The sequence below is a fragment of the Hylaeus volcanicus genome, chromosome 2, assembly GCF_026283585.1.
Source record: "Hylaeus volcanicus isolate JK05 chromosome 2, UHH_iyHylVolc1.0_haploid, whole genome shotgun sequence".
Classification (NCBI taxonomy): Eukaryota; Metazoa; Arthropoda; class Insecta; order Hymenoptera; family Colletidae; genus Hylaeus; species Hylaeus volcanicus.
This window is the reverse complement of record NC_071977.1, coordinates 21,808,947-21,818,172: the sequence shown is the minus strand read 5'-3', so window position 1 is coordinate 21,818,172 and position 9,226 is coordinate 21,808,947. Positions and strand designations below refer to the sequence as shown.

The 9,226-nt window shown below is 35.7% G+C and overlaps 1 long non-coding RNA gene across 1 annotated transcript in view; it reads right to left on the bottom strand.

Annotated features, from left to right (window-relative positions):
• LOC128872196 (uncharacterized) overlaps positions 1–6,814 on the bottom strand; it is a 23,304-nt gene extending 16,490 nt beyond the window's left edge. Inside the window, exon 1 of the long non-coding RNA XR_008456113.1 lies at positions 6,719–6,814. This is a non-coding gene — a long non-coding RNA (uncharacterized LOC128872196). The remainder of the gene's footprint in view (positions 1–6,718) is intronic.
• Positions 6,815–9,226: the final 2,412 nt, after the last annotated feature.

The following is a 9,226-nucleotide window of genomic DNA, read 5'->3' as shown; positions in this document are numbered from 1 at the left end:
AAAAATCATAGAAACTATTGAAAAACAACACTTAATGGCACATATACCCCAATGAATATTTATAATAAAACTGAAAACTGTTTTTCATTTTCTGACAAATCACCCAGCCAAAGACCTTCGTCGTTTTCTCCCCGACCTTGCATCCGAATACATACATTAACGGAATAAGATCTCTACTTCCGTTTCTAAAATTTTTCAAACGTCCACGGACTGGCGTGACGCGGATCGTTCCGATTTCACAGCGAGATAGGATGGGCGACGACGTTTCTTGAACGAAAACCACCGGAAAGATCGCTCGGCTCGGGACAGAATCGATAAAAGGCACAGGGCACGCTCGTGACTATAAATCAGATTATGCAAATCACCGGTGACGTTTCATTGACTGCGGCCCGATACAATTTGCAGTCGTATCGCTCTTACACATAACGAGGAACTGGATTGGAACTGGATCGAAAATAACTACGACATTCCTTCGGGCAGCTATCGTCGGGACGTTTTTAACACGTTACCTACCAAGCTGCCTTTGGCTCGCAATCACAATTGGATGAGTTCGGAATTGTCCCTTCTTTTGCTTAACCTTAGCGTTCCATTTCAAATTTTTCAATCGAAATATACGAGTCAAAGCACATTGGTAAGTTGCCTTCAACGTGGGATTGAATTTTCTTTTTCTTTTAAATCGTGTGCTTTGTATAGTTAGTGCATCGAAATTTATCTATTGTTTTCTGTTCGTGATCCGAAGATTTATTTGTGGGTATATATGAATATTTGAAAAGATATTTGTGTAACGAAACGAAGAACTAAATTTATTTGATACAAGAATTTATAAGCAAGAGTCCATACAAGAATTTACAAGCAAGAAAATGTAAAGTAATATAATTTGTAGTGTTTTTTCATTGTACAACGTAGAAATTCATTAACCTTAATCACAACAAAGCGAACAACATATTAATTACTCTTTAAATTACACAAATTTCTGTCTTCACTTATTTGATAGTGTTGCAACCCGAATGAAAATAATATTATATATACTTGCAAAAATAATCTTGAAAGCCAAACAGGTGCAAGAAGCATTAATTGTGCCCTCAAGAATCCTAAATTCATCAGTAACTATGCTAATGTCTCGTGTCCTAAAAACAAATGCTTGCAAAAATAATCGGAGAGCTTATTACTACATTAACACGACGTTTCATCTATATTTATAAGTAAAAAAATGTCGCAGCCGTTGAATGTACCTTTGAGTATACGAACGTCGCTTGAAAGGAAAAGTGAGGACTTGTATTTATGTCCCAGAAATTATTCGAATTATTCCTCCCGCGTACTTTTATTATTCACAAGCCGCGTACTTGACTGCGAACAACTTAAACGTCTCTGTAACTTGTAAGTCCTTCTCGGTACTCGCGTGTCGTTGGACGATACTTGATCGATTTCCCCGTGGCGATCGCGTTTCACGGAAACTCGCGATGATCGGCGTCCGTGAACCGGAAGTGCTCTCTCTCTCGTTAGAAAGTCTCGTCGAGTCGACGCGGGCACGCTTTCGTTCCGAAGCTTTGAACTGTTCTACAGGGGCAATTATTTCCGTAATTTACGCGCTACCTTCGTAACGCGCACTTCTTCGAAATAGTCGATTAACTTGTCGACGCTCGAAAAAGATTTATGCAACGGCTTGGCCGATTACGGTTTATTTAAACTCGTGCACGGAGCACCGTATCGTGTCTGGTCCCGGTTAACACGTTCCCTGCAACGTGTTACCGTTTTCGATACACGATGAAACTCATTCCAACGTCGAATGATATTTTTCTCATTGAGTCTCCGGCGCTGGCCGAGTCGGAAACTGTAACACTTTCATAATCCACCTCAGGAAATTGGAATTACTTGTAATTCGTGTCGTAGAGTTTAATATTTTATTTAAAGCTTTTCATTTGATAAAACGGAATATAATAATAATATCGAATTACTGATATAGGACACTAGCGGACATAGCTTTCGATGAATGTAGTATTTTTAGGCTTGTGAATAATAAAAGTACGCGGGAGGAATAATTCGAATAATCCTTGGGACATAAATCCAAGTTCTCACTTTTCCTTTCAAGCGCCGCTCGTGTACTCTTCAAAGGCTGCGACATTTTTTTACTTATAAATATAAATGAAATGTCGTATAATGTAGTAATAAGCTTTCCGATTATTTTTACAAGCATTTGTTTTCAGGACATGAGACATTAGCATAGTTACTGATGAACAGACTGTGGATCTTTACGCAAAATAAAATCTTGGCGAACGTGCCTACAAAAATTGAACCTAAAGAGAAATTTATTTTATCCTACAAAAATTGTAACATGAACTTTACTTTCAATCTTTCTTATATTCTTTCATATTGTTTGTATTTTATAGGTTCTTACACATTCAAATTTCCTATAAATGCATAAAGATCCGCAGTCTACTGATGAATTTAGGATTTTTCACGGTACAATTAATGCTTCTTGCACCTGTTTGGCTTTCGAGATTATTTTTGCAAGTACATACAATATTATGTTTATTTACTAAAAGGGAATATATTAGGTTGTCCTAAATGTTTCTTTCGTTTTATTAAGGAGTAATATATACACAATATTTTATGTCTAATGTTGCATTATTGAATTGTGTACGATTCATTTTGCTCCATGACTGTTACAACATCAATATTTAAGAAATTAAATTGTCTATTTATGTAAACACTGCCACACAAAATAATCGAGTGGAAATTACGAAAGAAACTTTTGGGACAACCTAATAATAATAATAATATTGAATTACTGATATAGGACACTAGCTGATACAGCTGTCGATGAATGTAGTATTTTTAGGAATCCGTGTACACGAAACAATTGCAATATCGATGCAATTACAGTCCCTCGAAGAGAAGCGATTGATTCGATTCTGGCTCCCTGAAAAAATACGAGGCGGAGCGGTACCAGGACGTAAAAGTCGGCAGAATCAGCGCCAGGTACCGTTTTCAACGTATAATCGCAAATCGAGTCGCTCGGATACGAGCCCGACACGGATACTCCAAATGCAGTTTCGTTGTACGCTTTGGAACACCGTCAATCGGACCGTGAATCTATCGACCGATCGCCGTCCGTTTTATTTGTTTTACTGTACGTTCTCGATTAGCTGCGAACGAAGAAATCCGTCATTTCACGGGAACGCAGGAATAAAAACAACTCCACGGCCGCGTGTCGTCCTGCCGTTGACGATTAAAGTGGCACTTGCGAACTCGCGGAAAATGGGACATGGAGGGAAAAACACGCGCGTATAGCGTTCGTCGTCTACCTGTCTTGGTGTAATTAACATAAATCACGGATGCAGAGGAAGGCAAAGCTGCTATCAACCTCGCCCGTTCTATATGTAGACGTTGCGACGTAAAATATGGAATAAATGATTCAGGGATCTGAATCTACAGTCTGTCACACCAGTGACGCGGGTCCTTCTAATATGGCATGAAATGGCAAACTCGACCGAGAATGCAGGATGTTGTTATACGTTTATATTCGCAACGGAAGATCGGCCAAGTATTAGCCAGTGATAAACGCGCTGTAACCCGAACTGTGTATCACAGTGTCCCATTTGTGGTAGGCGTATTGCTTCCTTTAAGCTTTTAAATTTACAAGTAGATCGGGTCGACTGGAAAGTTAACGCGTGACAGCAAAGTATACGAGGAGATTTATGCGATATTCGAGAAGGAAGACAAATTTGTAACGTATGGAAAGAATTTTTATAAATATTGTGTTTGAAAATAGTGACGTTTATATATTGATGTTCGTTCGATTAAGCAGTTATTCGTGTAAGAGTTTGCTTTGCTTGTTTAATATGTGTTATGAGTAGACTGCGGATCTTTATGCAACATAAAATCTTTGTAGATGTACCTACAGAAACTGAACACAAATAGAAATTTACTTTACTCTGCAAATATTATAATATAAACTTTACTTTCAATGTTTATTATATTCTTGCATATCGTGTGCATTTTGTAATTTTTTAAACATCCAAATTGTCTATAAATACATAAAAATCCGCTGTCTAGTTATGAGTAATATTCTAGAATTTAAATCTTAATTTTTATTCAACCAGTGACGCGTAGAAAGTTGTTTGTATATTAAGAATTTTTCTTAATTCTAGTTCATGGTGATGTTTCTTCATTAAACGTCTTTTGTTCGAACATCATGTTTAATTGAATTAAAATAATACTTTAACAGTGAACCATTTTTATATTGTTAGACTTATATCACTTTCAAAAATAACATGTTATGAAAAGTAAAAACAAGAAGAAATTTATGTCCAAATTTTTATAGACATTAGCCTCACTGAAATAGATTTTTTAATGTAAAAAATAATAATTAAAATGAAGACATGTAAATACACGAATAACCAAGTTTATTAAGAATTACTTTTACTTATATTAAAAAGATGATGTAAATACACGTGTAAAATGTAAATTACTTCGTTAAGATAACTAAGAATAAAAAAAAATTTAATTTTAAACTTATTTCTCTTTTACAGTAATAATAATTGCAATGAGAAAGTTGTTTTAATTATAATTATTAGGAATGGACTTATTCCACTTAAAAAAAAATATTCTCGCGATAACATTTTATAGCCAAAATTCTCTTGTTTATTTTATGAAAAAATTCGTACTCCATTGAATATATGATAATAAATATGAAGAGAAGGTATCTAAACTTACTGTTTATTTATTCCATTTTCAAATATAACAGCTCAAATATTTAATTCAGTTAAGTATCTCCGATATCGGACGACTTCAGGTCCACGAAAAATATTATTTTGATAAAAATAAATAAAACAAAATTCATGCCCAATTCACGCCAATATTCGCTTCCTCTTGTCAGCGTCCCAGCAATTTTCGTTTCTCCTCGTATCGTCGAATAATCACTTCCTCCTCACCTATAGCGTTCATTCAAGGCCTAATCCGAGTAACAGGTATTTCACCCCAACAGCCAAGGGTTGATTTTGAATTATACACGAGTCATTCGCGGCGAATGGAGATCCGGTGGACGCAACGCCGTCTACGTGTCCAGCATTCAAGTCACTTCCTCGTCGCGTTAGTATTCTCTAGAATTTCCATGTAACGCGTTGCCATTCCGGTTCCTAACGCCGGACATTGTCTTCTTCTCTCTCTCTCTCTCTGGAAACGGTGCACGTAGCTTCGCGGTAGGCGTCTACGGCCGTGATCCAAAGTCGAAAACCGCGCGCTGCCGCGAAAGCTAAGCGCGACTAAGAGCCGAAAATAGGAGCTCGAAAATAATTATCACGCGACGTTGGACCGAAAAACGAACATTTTCGACCGGTAATTAACGCTCCTCGGCGTCGGCGGTGTTTTCGACACAAATCCGCGCGACCAGCAGACGAAATAACGCGAAATACTGTATCGTTTTATTAAGACGAGGCTTGACGCCACCCGTTTGTCTTTGGTCGAGCTCCTGGACTTCTTGGAATAGATTCGTGTGACATTCGAGCGGTTTCCAGGAGGACTTGGCTTTTTCATTAAAGATCCTCAGGGTGGTTCAATGATACTTACTCTGTTGGTTTAAGAGGTGTGGTTGGTTAGTGGTTGAAAAAGACTTTTCAATTCCTGTCATTTTGAGGCACTAACAAAGTTTTTATCTGTCTATGTTGATGGAAAGACTAATGTTTCATCAATGATGTATATGTATACCTATACATATTGTATATTTACATTTCCTTTATACATTTTACGTCGCAACTTTTCTTTAGTCGAGGAATCGTCCCATTGTTTCGTCATCTTCTCCCATTATTTTTAACCTCTCTATAGACCATTGACGAGCAAGTTGTAACATTTCCTCGTATTTACCAGCTTGTTCTCTTTTCAAATTTTTAATTCCCAGAAGTAGTGGCCAAACTTGATCACGAAATCTATTAGGGATTCCTTTATATATTCTTATTGTGTATTTACATATATATTACGTATATTTAAATATACATATATATTTGATAATATATATGATTATATATATTATATATATTATATATATATTATATATTTACTTATTTATTATATATATTTTATTATAGATTATATATTATATATTATATATATATATATATATTTGATAATATATATTATAATAATATTGAGGTAATAGTGAACAATAATGGGAGAAATAAAATTTGTATCGGGTACATTGCGTTTGTCTGAAATGTAAAGTTGAATATATGGTACAGTACCACTCGGAATGTTGTTTATCTTTCATTTTTTATTCGAAGTTTGATTACCTAAATAATGATATTAAGTAAAAGAAAACAATCCATAACACGTATATCAAAATTCTCGTTCGCTTCAATGATCAATGATTTGAATTCTGGGAGGCTCCATCTTGGAAGCTCCGAACGCTAATGGTTCCAAACCTAATCGAGAAAATTTTCTTTCTCGTCACAGATCAAACTTGTACAATGTACGTTTATGACACGATAATTTAATCGAAAGAAACGTGTAGTTTTGTTGCTATTAATTTGGCCACGTGCGTAACAAGAAGTTGGAATTCACGTCAGCGTGACGAACGATACGATACGGCGATAAAAGCGTACGGTCGCATAATCGTCGATCCGTTTGTCGACGTGGCAAGCGGCGTGAGGATTCCATGGAAAATTACAGGGAATAAAATCGAACGAAACGCCCGTGAGACTCGGGCACTTGCGCGGTTACATACCTGAACAACCGGATCTCATTGACTTCTTGACCTTCGAGTTTAAGAAATGGAGTTCCCTTGACCTGGGAATAAATATACCGACGAAACCGCTTGTCCCGGCAATATCACCGGCCGACGCTCGTATTTATACCTATACAGCCTGTATCACTGCTCTATTACGGCGTAAGAGAAGTATTAAAGCTGCTACTCGGTAATTGGAACTCGATACGAGCTGTACCTTTATCTGTTATTACGGGGTCGCTGGTGGATACCGGCCACTTCTAACGACCGTGAATAACTTCAGTCTCCTTAATTCCATTAATTAATTGTTTAATTGGCCTCCCTCGGCGTTCCCCCCGTGTAGTTTTCACCTTTCGGTCGCGCGCGTCTAACAGCCTGCTCCTGATACCGGCTAGGTTGCGTTGATCGTGTTATTAAAGGTGTCAAAGAAGAATCCAGGTTACTCGAGACTCGCCAAGCAACCATAAATATTATCGAGTAGTTCAGTATTCAGTGTTTGATCAATTTGAAATGTTAGAGAGATAGGTACAGGTATATTTTGTTTAACACGTTGAGTGACAAGGATTTTCACTGAGGAATAAATACATGAATTCTGAAGTGTTGAAGAAAATTAATTTGGATAGGATTGGTAAATTCTAAAGAAGTTACAAAAATAAATACTACCACAGATATCAGGTTATGTCATTTCTAATTGTATAGAAACAGAATTTTAGCCAAAATTTTAGCTAAAATTTGTACGATTATTAGTCTGGCAGTCAACGTGTTAATATTGTTGCTAACTTAAAGGGAAACACCAAGGCAACGAACCAACAAGTTTTATTTTTCATTTGTTATTAATAGACTGCGGATTTTTATGGATAATAAAATCTTGGCGAACGTGCCTACAAAAATCGAACCTAAATGGGAATTTATTTTACTCTGCAAGTTTTATAATATGAACTTTACTTTCAATCTTTTTTATATTCTTGCACATTGTTTGCATTTTGTGTGTTTTTGCACATTCAAATTTCCTATAAATGCATAAAGATCCGCAGTCTAGTTATCAGTGTTAAAATTAAACTATTAGCACAAAAAGAACACTAAAGGGATATTTAGCGCTAGATAACAATATTATAGTATCTCCTTTTGCCTTAGTTCAATATTTTGCTGTGTCAATTAGGCATTTCAATACGCAATTCTGTCAAAAGTTTAACGATATAAAATATTCGAACTAGTTTTCTGAAAAATTCTGATCTCTTGGTTACTTGATATACTCGAGCCTCATATAGTGAACAAGATCGAATGAAATAGTCTTGAAAAAGAAAACATAATTTTGTCTGTTTTCTCTATGTTTTCAATCTCCTATAAAAATTCAGTCTCCTGTCTAATTTAATGTACTATTTCCTGCAAGAGATCTTAGAATAAATCTGTTATAATCTTCCTAATTTTGTGTGATAATTTTTCAATTAGCAAAATCATCACACTTCTCGAATTTCCGTTATGTTCGTTATTCCTTTCGATCGCTGGCTTCACGCCTTCGCTTTTAGTAACGGGAAAAATTCGGTTTCCATCTCGACCGAGTCTTTCACGTATCTAAAATCTTTATCACGACGGGATTTCGCGCGCAATGAGGCGCGCCCCGTTATGCTTTGCATTTTCGATTATCACGCTCGCATCTCCACGTTCACCGCTTTATACATTCACCACATGCTCCCCTCGACCATAAGAGCTCTCGAGAATTCTATAAAACACAACTTTATTATTTCATCCATCCGTGGCGGCTCTTCTTTCGATTCTATTTCGACGATTTCTTTTTAAGATGGCGGTCATCAAACTTTTCGACAGAGATAGGTAACATTCTCATTCAGGTAATAGAACGTGAAATAGAAGATAAACTAGATTGCGTTATTGAGTTAAGTTTTCTTTAAAAAACTAAAAAACTACTGGACCGAATTAGAACAAAATCTAATCAGCTCTAAGTTAGATTGATACACATTGATTGCATCATCGATCATTTTGATCTCGCTATTAGTTTTTTAACAATTTGTTAAAAATAGGCTAAAATTACTCCAATGACTTTGAAACATGGAGATCTGCTAAAAAATTGATTTTTCATTTTAGGGGCAAATACAATAACTTCCCTATAAATGGGGAAGTTGATAATTCAAGTGGTACCATGATATTTGCTTTAATAAAACAAACACAATATATTAAATAGAAACTATTGGGAAAGGAGATTGTTTTCATGAAATTGCTTCGCTTCTCATTTTTGTTAAAAACGTTATTAATAACATATAAAACAACAAAACACATGCTAATTTTATTATAAATTTTCTTCTCACAAGTAAATTTGTTCTTTTCCTCTCTTACTTTTTTCATTCCCACTTGTTTATAATTATTATTTTCTAAAATTCCTTATCACAACAATTTCTGATGAATCTAGTAGAATCAGGACGACCAGCTCATTTGAAGATTCAGTAGATCAGCGATTTTTCAATCGATATGTAATATCTAGACTCCAGATCTTTA